The sequence below is a fragment of the Erinaceus europaeus genome, chromosome 23 (assembly GCF_950295315.1).
Source record: "Erinaceus europaeus chromosome 23, mEriEur2.1, whole genome shotgun sequence".
In the NCBI taxonomy this organism is placed as follows: domain Eukaryota; kingdom Metazoa; phylum Chordata; class Mammalia; order Eulipotyphla; family Erinaceidae; genus Erinaceus; species Erinaceus europaeus.
This window is the reverse complement of record NC_080184.1, coordinates 10541832-10558007: the sequence shown is the minus strand read 5'-3', so window position 1 is coordinate 10558007 and position 16176 is coordinate 10541832. Positions and strand designations below refer to the sequence as shown.

At 41.7% G+C, this 16176-nt stretch overlaps 1 protein-coding gene across 1 annotated transcript in view; it reads right to left on the bottom strand.

Moving 5' to 3' along the window:
- Positions 1 to 16176, bottom strand: part of ZNF317 (zinc finger protein 317) — a 371627-nt gene that overhangs the window by 221230 nt on the left and 134221 nt on the right. The gene's annotated exons all lie outside the window — the stretch shown is intronic.

Below are 16176 nucleotides of genomic sequence, written 5' to 3'. Positions count from 1 at the left end.
AAAGTGGAGAAACCATTCTACCGATCTGACCTGTTGTTCACCTAGAGGCCAAGATCAGTGTGGGCAGGGCCTAGGTGTGCACAGAGCCTTGTCCTTGGGCTTGGCAGTCAGTAGAGCTAAGACCTCCAGAAATGCTCTGCAACTGTGCTTATCTTTCTCTGGATTGGAGATCAGTCCTGATTCTTTCCAGGGGGCTTGAACCACATTGTGGGAGTTCAGGAGTCGTTGAAGTTTGCCTCTCGACTATGTGCTCAGTGTCCTTTGACCGAAGTAAGCCACAGTCCTAGTTCAGGATCATGGTTGGGGAAATGGAGACCCCTCCTAAAGGAGGGCTCATGGGAAGATGTGTGTGGCTAGGTGGAGACAGTGGGGCCACCTCTGCAATCAGCCCAATGCCCACTTAACTCACATATGGGAGCTTGTTTTCATTGTAATTATAGTCATTATTGAGTAGATGCTTAGAAGGTAGACATGATGACCTTCTGACACTTGAGGAGCTGCATCAAGGACATCACCCTGATCTTCCTGGTCAGTACAATCATGTAGTTCTCTGCCTGTGGAGGATTCATGAGCTTACACTCTATCCACACAGGAGGCTTGGTCTCTTTAAGAATCGGAGTGGTTTACCCAGAACTGGGTCCTAGGACAGGAAGGGTCCTCATGACTTCTGCTGGTTCAGAAGTAGATAGATTTTATCACATCATCATACTGATAATTACCTCATCTTAGTTACCTTCTGGACAAACCAGTACATCAGTTAATGCAGGGCAAACTCTGGATGGCCTGTCTTGACCACCCCATGCTCACCAGTCTGTTGACCACCAGAAAGGTGTCATAAGAGAGGAGAACAGGCTCTGGTGGCAGTGAGTATGTAGAGTGACCACTCTGGACACTACAGTAGGGGATAATGTATTAATTGGGTTACACAAAGTATTCTTATACTGAAACTAGCAGGCAGAAAAAAGGAAGTATGTTTGGACCAATCATTGTATAGGTCAGTATCATGAAGTGGGAACAAGCTGGGGTAGGGAAGTTGCAGTCTTATCAGGAATGGACTGGGGCAAAGGCTGATGCCTTCTCAATGGTTACAGTATTTGTAGCAACACCCTTTTGTCTGCAGGACATGGAAACTTGACTGTTCTCTGTAAGAGTTTCAGTAAACAGCTCTTGCCTTTGAGACAGGTGCAAAATACTGGCAACCAGGCCAGCTGGGGAGAGGGTGGAGGGGCAGGGAGGCTCTTTGGCTCCTAGTCTCTGAGAGATCATTGTGGTGTCAGCCCTGCTCAACCTGCTATATCCCCACAATTTAAGTCATGACTTAAAAAGTAGACTTTTATTCATAACACCTCTTGCTCACACTGATGAAACACTGGACACTCACCAAGCTGAGGAGGACTGCATATGCCCCACTTACAATACAGCTACACTCTCCCAAATAGAGTGCCCAATAGGCAGAGCTGTGAGGGAACAGGTCCCACCCTGAGTCATCTTCTGAGGATGCTCTTCCTTCCCAGCTACAGCAAAAAGGAAAGTAGCAGATAGGTGTCAACACACCTTTGAATTTCACATTGTGGAGTCTGACCACCAAGATGACATTAGATCTGGGCTTTGTGAGCCCTTCCTGGGTCACTGGGACATTTGCTTTCTGGGTCTCTATCTGGAAAAGAGAAATAGTCTCTGCCTCTCTAAAAGCATGAGGAATCTGAGGAGTGGATTTCTATTCAAAACATTTTTATGAGTGTGAACCTCCTTTATGTTTTTCTTTCATATGCAATGCTTGTAAGTGAACCCGAGGCCTCTAATCATTCACAACACTACTGCTGATCTGCCTTTCCAATCAAACTTTCTGTTGATTTCCTTGAGGCTTTTATCCTAGATAAACTGGCAGCTCTTCACACCAGCTGCGATTATTTATTGCATATGACAAGTCAGTCTTTCAAGTCAAAATTAGAATTTTAGAAAACACTGATGGTGAGAACCTCTTATATTTCCACTGAGATGACAGTCATATTGACAGACACTATTGACTGTCAGGCCAATTGCTCAATGAAAAGCATCAATAATAAAATTGTGTCAATTATGTGTCCAGGAGCCAGGTAGTGGCACACCTGGTTTAGCACATGCATTACAGTGTGCAAGGACTGTGGTTTAGCCCCTGATCACCACCTGGAGGAAGAAAGTTTCATGAGTAGTGAAGCAAGGTTTCAGGTGTCTCTCCGTCTTCTCTATCCCCTCTCCTCTCAATTTCTCTGTTTCGATCCAATAAATAAATTAAATAATGTGTCCACACCATAAGGATTAGCTAAAATGTAACAAGCACAAGGGTTGAAGAGGTGCTCACAGTGTGACTTTGTGAGTCACAAATTCACGTAAATGGAAATTGCATTAACTTAGTCCTATATTTGCATCTTGACCATTGTTTGCTATATTTCCCCATACTACCGAACACTCAGTTATCTGAAAAGAATATAAATCACCCTATCCTTTCCAGTTCTGTAGTAGTGGGAGATGATTTTCTTTCCCTACTTCAGTATACACCTTATGTCAGACTGAATGTGAGCAGAGGATCCATCTGTATTATATGATCTATAAATATGGAAAAGTTTCCCATAGTCACTAGGAGTGTCATATTGAATATTTAGTCATTTTTTTCTAGAAATATTGGCACTTACATTAATAAATGGTGGTTGCAATACTGTGAAAATAATGAAACTATTTTCCAGTATTAGAAGTTTAATTGAGTAAGAAAACACTAGAGTAAATAACATGCTTCTTTTTTTCAGAAATTACCATGTCCTAGCTGAACTAAAATATTTGGTTACAAGGAAGCAGGTCTGCAGGTGTCTGTCTTTCTCTCCCATTCTCTGTCCCCCTATCCCTCTCAATTTATCTCTGTCCTGTCAAATAAAAATGGAACAAAAGGCCTCTAGGAGCAGTGGATTCATTTGCAGGCACAAGCCTAGGCAATAACCCTGGAGGCAAAAGAAAGAGAGGAAAAAAGAAAGGAAGAGAGAAAGAAAGAAAACATCCAATGGAGAGGATGGAATTCACAACTCTGAGTGTGGGAACTGTATGGAATTGTACCCATGTTAACAAGATTTTACAATCTTGTTAATTATTATTACATCACTAATTACTATTTTTTCTAAAGGAAATATTTGGTTCAATCATCCAGTCAATAGTACTTGACCCTGGCACTGATACTGATGAGAACTGCAGAATCAGTGAACTTTGGTACAAACAGGACAGGACACACACTGCCATCATTCAGTGCCAAGGCTTTGGAGAAAGCCCCCAGAGTTAAATGGATGAGAGGCATCACCTGTGAATTAACAGAGTGCAGGCATGAGACTCCAAGCTATTGTCAGTAATGGCTCCAAGTGACTTTAGGTGAGCCCAGGAAGAAAAGAGGCTTCTGGGTAGTTCACCAGGGTGGAAACATAGGGTTGGTCAGTAGTGAGGTGTCAGGGTATGTTCTTTGGATTGTCTAGTGGGGTCCTACAGTCAGCAGTCCCAGCTAAAGGAGATTTGTGGGAGTCTGTAGGGTGGAAACTCCTGAATACAAAGGAAACATCCAATTGGTCTCTGGAGGGGCATTGTCCCTGACTGCTAAAAGAAAAGAAGAAAGAAATTCCAGTTCCTCTGCCTACAGTTGTGTGGGGCAGGGAGGGCCTGTCCTTGCCTCTCTATAGGATATTGTAAAAAGTCAACTGTCATTCCGCAAGATCATCTCCCCTGAACTAAAGGCTGAACAGGAGAAGCAGAGGAGATGGTATGTTCATTCTTGAGGGGGCTGTATTTGCTTTTCCTGCTGATACCCCATGAATGCAGGACCTGAAAAATAACGACCTTTCCTGTTTCCTTTGTCCCTGCAAAGAGCCTTTGATTTCTGCTCATTTCTTATTTCATCATAGGTAAAAAAAAAAAAAAAAAGGCTATTCCTTCAGAATTATTCATGATATTCTTTCTTTTTTGCCTCCAGGGTTATCACTAGGACTCGGTGCCTGCATTATAAATCCACTGCTCGTGGAGGCCATTTTGCCCATCTTGTTGCACTTGTAGTTGTTATTTGTTGTTGGATAGGACAGAGAGAAACTGAGAGAGGAGGGGAAGACAGAGGGGGGGAGAGAAAGATACCTACAGACCAGTTTCACCACTTGTGAAGGGACCCTCTGTAAGTGGGGAACCAGGGACTCGAACTTGGATCCTTACACCAGCTCTTGCACTATGCACACGTGCACACTTAACCTGCTGTGCTACTGCCCAGATCCCTATTTCTGACATTCTGGAAAGCTCTCTCCTCATCTTTGATTGCAGACAGTCTACATATCAGGACAATCCTCATCACATGTGACCTTCATCTGTGAATAATGTCCCTTGTGACCACTTGTTGGAAGAGGCAAAGAAAACAACTTGAGGCCGATATCCAATTTGAAAGTATTTATTGCCTGGCCAGGGACTGGCTCCCAGTCAGGATCTGTCTGAGAGCAGTGTCAGCCCTTGTTACACAGCTGGCTATAAAAGCCAAAAGCACAGCTTTCACAAGCAAGCAGGATACAGAAACTAATACAGGCAGTTATTTTTGAGACTCTCCCCGTTGACCCTCCACACCATTTCCAAGAGATCCACACTCACTACAAATTCTTTCTTGTAAGTGCACTGTGCACTCTAGTAAGCAAGTTTTTCCTGGAGCTGACTGGTACTGACAGGGTTACCAGGAGGCCAGGATGGAGCACTTCAGGTCAGTCCCTTACTCACTTAGTCCAGAAGTGAGCGGTTTTCTAGCACAACTAATAGGGTGAGGGTTGTGGGGACATATCTAGTTTAGAGTGAAATAGATTGAAGCTTTAGGTTTCTTACAACTATAACCCAGCTCTGAACAAAGGATATAGAACACATAAATTAGGCTGCGGAAAGAGCCTAATTATTGTGTCGAAATAATTGTATCTTTGGAGTCAGGTGGTAGCACAGCGGGTTAAGTACATATGGTGTAAATGCAAGGAACAGTGGAAGGATCCCAGTGTGAGCACCCAGCTCCCCACCTGCAAGGGAGTCGCTTCACAGGTAGTGAAGCACGTCAATAGGTATCTATCCTCTTCTCTCCCCCTCTGTCTTTCCCTCCTCCATTCATTTCTCTCTGTCCTATACAACAAAAATGACATCAATAACAACAATAATAACTACAAGAAAAGTAAAAAAGGGCAGTAAAGTGGAAAATAGATAAAAGAAAAATTAATAATTGTATCTTAGATTCACAGATCCCAGTTTCATTCCTCAGCCACACTGACCAGAGCCTAGCTTTGCTAAACTAAGACACCACACACACACACACACACACACACATACACACACACACACACACACACACACACACACACCATACACACACAAATGATTTGTATGTACTACAGGTTAGATGCTGAGCTTCACTGCACTGGAATGCTGTGGTTTTCATTTCTCTGTATCTTAAAACAAACAAACAAAAAACAAATAGAAAGAAGAGAAAAAAGAAGCATGTATATATGAGAAATACTTTGGTGAGAAGAGAAGCTCAGAGAAAGCCCCCAAAAGAAGAATAATTACCAATAATAACTCTCAATAGATGGCTAAGGAAAGCTTTACAGGATAAACACACTTTTAGAGTTTAGTGGTAACTGAGTGATATAAGGCTTATAATTTGTATAGGATCGACTTTCATTACTACATTTCAATGAAGATCTGTTCGATTTACGCTAACATTCCCCAACAGGGAGGGTAAGCTCCTCTGACACAGGCACCTGGTCTTACTTTGAACATTTACAGCTGATGGAGCTTTGCTTACCTGACACAACTCTCTGGTGATCATTCCAGTAAAGCTAATACTTCTCTGGATATTGATAAGAATTTGGGCATATTCACTGAGGCATCTATGGAAAGTCTTACATTTTATCTTAATATTCCTTTTTTTTTCTTTCTTTTTTTCTTCTCTCTGTTTCTTTTCTTATGAGAATAGCAAAATATTTTCACTTTTTGTACTCCCAGACCTGGATATTTATGGAACTTTGGATTCACTAAGCCTTAATTCTATGTCTCCATTAGATTCTATACACATCCCACAGTGAACATTTTTTCTTTTTCAGTTTTTTCAGTGATTTAGAAACTTACAAATTAACAGAGGTACAAGTCCATACCATTTCTACCACCAGAGTTCTGTGTCCCTGTCCCCTGCATTGAAAAATGCAGTGGCTCTTCCAAGGTCACACATGGATTGACTAATATATATCTACATGTAATGCATTAGTATGTATACATTAATTATTTTATTTGTTATTGGATAAAGATAATTTGAGTAGGAAGGAGAAGACAGAGAGTAAGAGTGGCCTATAGCCCTGATCTCCACTTATGTAGCCTTCCCTCTGCAGATAAGGGTCAGAGGCTTGAACCTGGATCCTTGAACACTGTAAGAGATTGATGAGGTGTACACCTGAGTGGCCATAGCTATCTGTCTTTATATACTTTTACTCATTTTTCCTTTTCTTTTTTATTTTCTTTTAATGATTTTTATTTATTGGATATACACAGCCAGAGATCCTGCTTCACCACTTGCAAACCTTTCCCTTGCAGGTGGGTACTGGACTTGAACCCAGGTCCTTACACGTTGTAATATGTGCACTCAACCAGGTGCACCACCACCCAGCCCCTGCCCATTTTGTCTTTTTTTTTAGTTGTTTTAATTATCTTCATTTATTGGATAGAGACAGGCAGAAATTGAGAGGGAAGGGGATGATAGAGAGGTAGAGAGACAGAGACACACCTGCCGTATTGGGTCAAGACTTGTGAAGTTTCCCCCTGTAGGTGAAGGGCCTGTGTCCTTTCACACTGTAGTGTGTGTGTGTGCTTAACCAGGTTTGCCACAACATGTGCCCCTATTTTTTCTTTTATCCTACCTTCTCTTCTTTTTTGAGTCATACCTACAACAATTGCTACTTCAAAATGTTTTTTCTTTATTCTTCTTCTCTGTCAGGGTCCTGATGGATTTGGGTTACTGGGCCCTCAAGTGTGCATCCTCTAACTTTTCTCCCCTCTGGGGGTGAGGACCAAATTTTTCTGGGCAGTCCCGGGGATGGGGGAAGGGGGTCTCTTAGGCCAAAGCCACAAAGTTAAGGAAATCTAGGAGGCAGCCTGGGCTCCAAGCCCTCCCCCCCATGTATAGACTCAAGGGGGCCTGGCCAGGGGCGGGAGTGGGCAGGAGGCCTCAGGCTCCAAGCCCTTCCCCCAGGTATAGAATCAGGGGGTCTGAAAATGTTTTTTAAAAAAAATAGGGACCAGGTTATGGCACACTTGGTTGAGTACACATGTTACAAAGTGCAAGGACCCAGGTTCAAGCCCACGGTCCCTACCTGCAGGGGGAAAGCTTCACAAGTGGTGAAGCAGACCTGCAAGTGTCTCTCTGTCTTTCCCCTTCTTTATCATACCCTTCCCTCTTAATTTATGGCTGTATCTATCCAATAAATAAATAAAGATAAGAAAAAAAATTAAAATATTTGGGAGCTCCACATTGAAAAGCTTAATGAAAAAAATAAATATTTGGGATACTAGACAAAGACGTTTACAAGCATGAAAATCCATCATACATTTTGACAAACTGTTTCTTTAGTTATGAGAAGAGGCACATGGAATAGAATAGAAAATGCCCAAACATCCAAATCTATGTCAGATATTAGAATTTGATACTGCTCGATTTTCATATTAATAAAAGGTGAATTATTCATAAATCATGGAGAAATACCTGCTATCTCACAAAAACTACCTAGATTTTTGCATCTAATGCACATTGCAGATGGAACAGGAGTAAAAACTTTAAATGTACAAAATAAAAAAAAATATTAGAAGAGAGAGAGAGGCTGGGAGTATTTATTGACCTACCAATGCCCATGTTCAGCAGGGAAGCAATTACAGGAAGCTAGACCTTCCACCTTCTGCACCCCATAATGACCTTGCGACCATACTCCCAGAGAGATAAAGAATAGGACGGATATCAAGGGAGAGGATTATATATGGAGTTCTGGGAGTGGGAACTTTGTGGAATTGTACCCCTCTTATCCTATGATCTTGTCAATATTTCCATTTTTCATAAAGTAAATAGAAATTTTAAAAAGAAGAGTATCAGAAGGAGACATCTTTTGCTTTGTTATGCTTCCTACACCTTTCCTAAAAACTATTTAAAATACAAAGATCCTGAAGGTTTATTTAGCATTAAAGTTTATTAGTTTTTATTTCTTGTATTTTTTTTTTTTTTTGCCTCCCTCCCGGGTCATTGCTGTGGCTCGGTGCCTGCACTATGAATCCACTGCTCCTGGAGGCTATTTTTTCCCTTTTTGTTGTCCTTGTTGTTTATCATTGTTGTTGTTATTATTGTTGTTATTGCTGTTGTTGGATAGGACAGAGAGAAATTGAGAGAAGACAGGAAGACAGAGGGGAAAGAAAGACCCCTGCAGACCTGCTTTACCACCTGTGAAGTGACCCCCCCCCATAGGTGGGGACCTGGGGGCTCAAACCAGGATCCTTACACTGGCTCTTGGCTTTGCACCATGTGCATTTAACCCGCAGGGCTACTGCCTGGTCCCCTTATGATTTTTTCATTAAAATGAATTGTATTGGACGATGATACAAATAAAACATGGCTTGCATGCAAAAACACACATACTTTGATTAATAACAGAACTTCATTTTATAGTGAATCCTTTTAAGTCAGTAAGAACCAATTATATTTTGAAATTGGGCAAAGTTCTTTTATTTTTATGTTTTATTTTATTGATTTAATAATTATTGACAAGATTGCAAAAGATAAGAGGGGTACAATTCCTCATAATTTTCACCACCAGAGTTCCATATCCCATTCTCTCCATCAGAAGAGATCCATTCTTCTTCTTTGCTTTGGTTCACTTTTATTAATATAACAAATCTTGAAAAAAAAAAAAAAAGGAAAAGGAAAGAAGCAATATACTTCAGGGGCCGGGTGGTGGTGCACCTGGTTGAGTGCACATGTTACAGTGTGCAAGGACCCAGGTATGAGTCCCCAAAGCCCACCTGCAGGGGGAAACCTTCACAAGCAGTGAAGCAGTGTCGCAGGTATCTCTCTGTATGTATCTCTATCTCCCTTTACCCTCTCAATTTCTGGCTGTCTCTATCCGATAAATAACGATAATAAAAAAAAATTTAAAGGGGCCAGGTGGTTGTGCACCTAGTTGAGAGCACAGGTTACAGGGTGCAAGCACCTGGGTTTGAACCCCCGGCTCCCACCTACAGTTGGGAAGCTTCACAAGTGGTGAAGCAGGGCTGCAGGTGCCTCTCGGTCTCTCTCCCTCTCTATCACCCCTTCCCTCTCAATTTCTGGCCAAATAAGTAAATAAAGATGATTTTTTTAAAAAAAATTTTAAAAAGAAGCAATATACTCCAAATCAATCATAGATCAATTCTACTATTGTTCCAGGCAAACAATTCCAGGGGAATGAAAAAGTAAAGTCCTAGGGTGAGGGAGATAGCATAATAACTATGCCAAAAGACTCACATGCCTGGGACTCAGAAGTTCCCGGTTCTAGTCCCCTGCACCACCATAAACTAGAGCTGAGATACGATTTGGGACAAACAGCAACAACAATAAAATAAAAAACTCATCAACAAAAAAGTAAAGTCCAAATGGTGTTGTCATGGATCTTTCTTATTTTTTTTTTCAAATTTAAAAGATTTTTATTGTTTCCATTTAGTAATCTTTTCAACAAGATATCATCACAAGGGCTCAGGTTCAAGCTCATGGCCATCAGATGGGAGCACAGTTGCATTTGGTGAGTCTTAGGGGAGTCCTCTCCTCCGTTCAGCAGTCTTTTTGTTGGTAAAACAGACTGGAGGTGTGGCCCCTCAACTGGCAAACTGCCGGACTGTTACCATCCACTCGGGAGTAGATATGGGCTTTAGCCCCTGGAAGCTCTCCTTAGGCTCCGCTCTGTCCACGAGCCACACATTTTTTCACTCACTGGTGACTTGGGGGGTTCCCAGAGTAGTCCCAGTCTTGTCTTGTTGCAGTCTCGGGTGATCTTTGATATTCCTTGTTCTTTAGAGGAGTTTCTCAACTGGGTTGAGCTGGAGGTCTGGGCAGAGTTGTGGTCTCTAGATGCTCTCTTGGAAGCTTTCCTACTCTTTATCCTTCTGGGAGCATGGACCCAGGATCAGTATGGGGTGCAGAAGGTAAAAGGTTATCTTCTGTAATTGGTTCTCTGCTGAACAGGGGAATTAGAGGTGAGTCCATTCCCCGAGCCTGTTTCTATCTTTCCCTAGTGGTGCAGGGCTCCGCAGAGGTGGGGTTCCAGGATACATCAGTAAGGTCATCTTCCCAGAAAAGTCTGTTCTTTTTTTATTTATCTTCCAAGTGCTTTTGTTTATGTTACAAATGGAGAAAATAACTTGTGTTCATTGAGTTCTAAATAGGAAAACAAATTTTAAGTTAAAATGTGTGGGGGCTGGGGAGATAGCATCATGATTCCACAAGAGACACTCATACCTAAAATTCTATAATTCCAGAGAATTAGAGACACCTGCAGACCTGCTTCAACTCTTGTGAAGTGACTCCACTACAGGTGGAGAGCTCGGGTTCTTAAAGTGGTATCCTTAAGCTGGTCCTTGCTTTGCGCCACGTGCACTTAACTACTGAGCTACCGTCCAACTCCCCCTTTCTTTGTCTTTAATCCTGTTGGCGAGGTCTTAGCCAACCAGGATTCTGTGTTGTGGGTCAGCTCTTATTCCAGTGATTTTTTTTCTGCTCTGGAAGGGTGGGGACTCAGGATAAAGGAGGCATCACACAGCTGAACCCTAAACAAGTCTAGAGAATTCAGATCCTTCTACAGAGGACTAAATATAGTGGCATGAAGTCACTTCTTTTATGTATTCCCCTTTGTTGCCTTTGTTGTAGTTATTATTGTTACTGATGTCACTGTTGTTGGAGAGGACAGATAGAAAGAGAGAGGAGGGGAAGACAGAGAGAGGGAGAGAAAGCCACCTGCAAACCTGCTTCACTGCTTGTGAAGTGACTCACCTGCAAGTGGGGAGCCGGGAGCTCAAATCAGGATCCTTATACTGGTCCTTGTGCTTGGCTCCATATATGCCCCCTGGCAGTGATTAATCCTGGACTCAGGACAACTGCTCTGTACCTGGCCTCTGCCTTTCCCAGCAGGGCACTTTCCTCGGTGAAACCCCTCCCACCACAGCCCTTGATCCTTCAGTGAGTGGAGCTCAATCTCTGGCGGTCCAAACATTTCAGGAGTGAGGGTCCCGTATCATCATATCAGGTGTGGTGTGCAAATGCTTGATTCCAGCAACAATGTCCTGTGAGGATTCTTCCTTCCTGGTTGAGAGCATGGTACCCTGCTGTGCTCTCAGCCCCCTGCTTTCAGTGTCTGTGCTCACCCAGCTCCAGAACCAGCCCTGCCTCCAGGAACAAAGCAGCCACACAAATCAGTTCTGCAATTTTGGTAGCCCAGCCCAGAAAGGCTGATTGATGGTGGCAAATGATCAAGTTGATGTTTGTTTATTTACTTTGAAAATTTAAGATGACATAACAGTTATGCAACTGACTTTCTTGCCAGAGGTTCCATTGTCTCAGGTTCCATTACCACCATAAGTCAGAGATGAGTGCTGCTCTGGTCTTCATTTCTGTGTGTTTCTCTCTGTATCTTGTAATACATCCTACTTCCTACCAAGCCAGGTTAGAATCAGTGTAAGAGTAAGAACATAGGGAACATGCAGTGGTGCACCTGGTTGAGCACACGTGTTACATTGCCCAAGGACCCGGGTTTGAGCCCCTGGTCCCCACCTGCAGAGGGAAAGCTTTGCAAGTGGTGAAGCAGGACTGCGGGTGTCTCTCTTTCTCTCTCCCTTTCTATCTCCCCTACCATCTCGATTTCTGGGTATCTCTACCTAATCAATAAAGGGTTAGAAATAATTAGGGTTGGAATCAGGTGGTAGCTCAGCGGGTTAATTCCACGCGGTGCGAAGTGCAAGGACTGGCAAGGATCCCAGTTCTAAACCCCTTGCTCCCCACCTGCAGGGGATTTGCTTCACAGGGGTGATGCAGGTTTGCAGGTGTCTTTCTTTCTCAAACCCCCTTTTCTGTCTTTCCCTCCTCTCAGGAACAAGAATATTATTCCTGAACAAATTTGTGGTGATTTATGCCCAAACCTAGAATAGAATATTAGTAAGGAGTGTGAACTTAGAATAATACTAATGTGTGTTTTTGAAATAATATGGAGATATAAGAAGTGTGTACTTGAAATAATTTGTACTTGAAACAATAATATGTACTTGAAACAATATTATGTACTTGAAATAATAAGAAGTGTGTATTTAGGACATATATAAGAAGTGTGAGAATATTAAGTGTGAAAGTATTCTTTTGAGTGTGAAATGTTTTAATAGGCTTTTTTTTGTTTTAATAGGTTAAGAATATTAGGATGAGTTGTTTAAGTTTAGAGCGTGATAAAAGTTGAAGTGAATATTCAAGTGTGAGAATGTTATTTTGAATTTGAAATATGGAAATGCTTATTTTAGTGATGAGCATTGTTAAAATTAAAGTGTTATAATACCTTTGAGTTTTAAGTCTTATGCAGGGAAAGCTCAATGCGGCCCCAGAGTTCTCTGAAATGCTCCATACACCAGCACAAGATAAAGTCTTGTGCAGGGCAAGCCCCACATCTCTATAGCCTGATAAAGTTAGACCTACATGTCAGGAAGACCTCCAACTCTCATTGGCTGGAAATTACCTAACCTACACCCCAGCCTAGCTCAGGGATAAAACCCCCAGACCTTTGGACATGGAAGGCAACTTTTGAACTGCATGCTAGCATGTAAGTTCAGAAGCCCCCATCCAGCATATCCCGTGGCAATCAACAGACCGATGGCCACCGAGGTATCTGCAAATTCCCGGACCAGACCCGGACCAGATCAGGATCAGACCCAAGACCCATCAGGACCAGAACTCTCAACCTGAGGACATCATTTGTCGTGACCTTATCTGCACTCCTACCTGTTTTAGGCCGAGCAGGTATTTGGGGATGCAAAGTTGTAATTATAATAATTTGATGTTAGAAATATGGTGACTTTTGAACAGCATTTCAATAAATTAGAATGTGTTGTTAGAGTGTAATGTGGTGTTAGCGCGCCACCTACTGTCAATACATTAGTACTGCAGTACTTATAAAAAATAATGATAGCCTTGGTTTTCATTGGCAGAATTCTTTAGCATACTTAATCATTATAAGGGTCATATTTTTGGTCAAATGCTCACAACACCTCCTCTCTCCATTTCTCACTGTCCTATCCAACAATGACTTCAAGAACAACAACAACAACAACAAAAATAACTACTTCTAAATCATTAAACATTAAAAAAAAAAAACTACTTGGGCAGGGGTAGATAGTAGTTATGCAAAGAGACTTTCATGCCTGAGGCTCCAAAGTCCCAGGTTCAATTCCCTGCACCACCATAAACCATATCTGAGCAGTGCTCTGGTATAAAAAAAAAAGATAAAAAATCTACTTATGAGGCTGGGGAGATAGCATAATGGTTCTGCAAAAGACTCATGCCTGAGGCTTTGATGTCTCCGGTTCAATCCTAGCACTGTCATAATCCAGTGCTCTAGTCTTTCTGTATCTTTCTCTCTCCCTCTCATTAAAATAAATAAAAGTTTAAAAATGACTACATAAAATATGTTATGAGAAAAACTTCAAATTTTTTTTTTTTTGTGAATGACACAGAAAAGGATCTGAACAGACAGTCTTGTTCTTGGCATAAGTGAAAACGTTATAATGATATTTCTTCCAATAAATATGATACAATCAAAAATTTTAAAAAACTACAACATCAATAAGAAACAACAAAAGCAACAAAAAGGGAAAATAAATAAAAATAAAATAATAATTGGGGAATCAGAATTCATAGAACAGTCACTAAAGAAAAAAAATAGGAGGGTGGGGTTAGATAGTGTACTTGATATGCAAAGAAACTCTCATGTGTGAGGCTCCAAAACCCTAAATTCAATCCCATAAACCAGAGATGAGCAGTGCTCTGGTGGGGAAAAAAAAAGTAAAGGAAAGAAAAGGAAAATTTCTTTGGAGGCTTAGTGGCAGTGCAGCGAGCTAAGTGAACATGGCATGAAATGCAAGGACTGGAGTAAGGATCTGAGTTCTAACCCAAAGCTTCCCACCTGGGGGGGGGGTCACATCATCAGCAGTAAAGCAGGTATGCAGGTGGTGATATTTACACCTCTCTGTCTTCCCTTCTTTTGATTTCTCTTTGTCCTATCTAACAACAGCAATAGCAACATCAAGGGCAACAAATAGGAAAAAAAAAATGGCCTCCAGGAGCAGTGAGTTTATAAGGCAGGTACTGAGCCCCAGAGATAATCCTGGAGGAATAAGTAAGTAAGTAAATAAATAAAATGTTTCCTTGAGCTGTACAATTTTAATTATCATTTTGTTATCATAAATGTTGCTATAGTAAAAATTTAAACAAAGTTGCTATAGCAGTGGCCATATTTCCGTTTTTTTTTTTAAAAATCTATTTCATTTAATAAGATAGAAATTGTGAGGAAAGGAGGAGATAGAGAAGGAGAGAAAAAGATACACCTGTGCAGTCCTGCTTCACCACTCTGTAAAGCTGTTGCCTCTACAAGTAGGGCATGGGACTTGAACCTAGGTTCCTGTGCATGCTAATGTGTGTACTCAACTGGGTGCATCACTGCCTGGCCCCCCTTATTCAACATTTATTGAAACTATGGGCCTTATAAGGACAAAAGAATCAATGATAAACAGGACATGGGTGGAGGTTGCAGGGCACTGAGCAACAGTGCTCAACTCCCAGCCTAGTCACCCTGTCTGGTGTCTTCCAGTTTTTTCTGGTTCTACAAAACGGGATAAGATTCTGATTCCAGAGCCAATACCCCCACTCAAGGATAGAGCAAGACTCAACTCCAGCTCTGGTATGAGGAGAATCAGTTCAACCCCAGGGGAAGCCATGCTGGAAGTTGTGGGCAGACTCTACCTAAAAGGAGACAAGATAGGTGCTGGGGAAGCCTTTCTGCAACCTAAGGCCTGGGCTCCTATCAGGATGTGGAGGACTCAGCCAGAGACCTTGGCCTCAGGGCTGCTTCCAACTACATTCCTGCATCTTTGAAGCAGCCCCTCCACCTGCCAGCCCTGGGGACCCACACTCACCACCCTGCACATGGCTCCTGGCTCTCAGCAGCATTCTTCTGCTGGTCAGAGTCATCTTTCCATGAGCAGCTCCTTAAGGAGAGAAACAGGAATTCTGGTGGCTCAGGGGTGCATTATCTGCTCTCTGAAAAGAGTATTTTTTTTTTAATTTAATGATTTATACTCAAACTTACCTTGTTTTCCAGCAAGACTATTGCTTAATCATATAAAAATAGTACCATCAGTGGGCCAGGTGGCTCTGTGGATAAAGCATTGGGCTCTCAAGCATGAGGTCCTGCGTTCAATCCCTTGAAACATACGTTCCAGAGTGATGTCTGGTTCTTTATCTCTCTCCTCTTTTCTCATTAAGAAATATTTTTTTAAACAGTACCACCAAACATATTGTGCTGCAAAAATTAAGATAGTATTGTTGGTCTTGGGCTATGCACCTACTAATTCTCCACTGCCAATTATTTCCAGTCAATATCACTAAGTACTATGACCAGGGATGGCTTGAGCATCAACATTATAATGAATTAAGATATTAATGCTGTCTTAGAATTACATGATTTTTAGCTAGACATTCTCATAAAATTAGATATAACTGAAGACTGGCCTATATATAATCGGGTGTTATGGGAAAAATAACTGTCATGCTCATATGCAATAGTTAATAAGTTAACGGGTAGTCTAACCCAGTAGTATTGCTATACGTAATTTCTCCTTCCATTGCTATTCTTAGAGTTTTAATTAAAGTCTTTTTTTTAATATTTTATTTTATTTATTTATTCCCTTTTGTTGCCCTTGTTGTCTTATTGTTGTAGTTATTATTGTTGTCGTCGTTGTTGGATAAGACAGAGAGAAATGGAGAGAGGAGGGGAAGACAGAGAGGAGGAGAGAAAGATAGACACCTGCAGACCTGCTTCACCACCTATGAAACGACTCCCCTGCAGG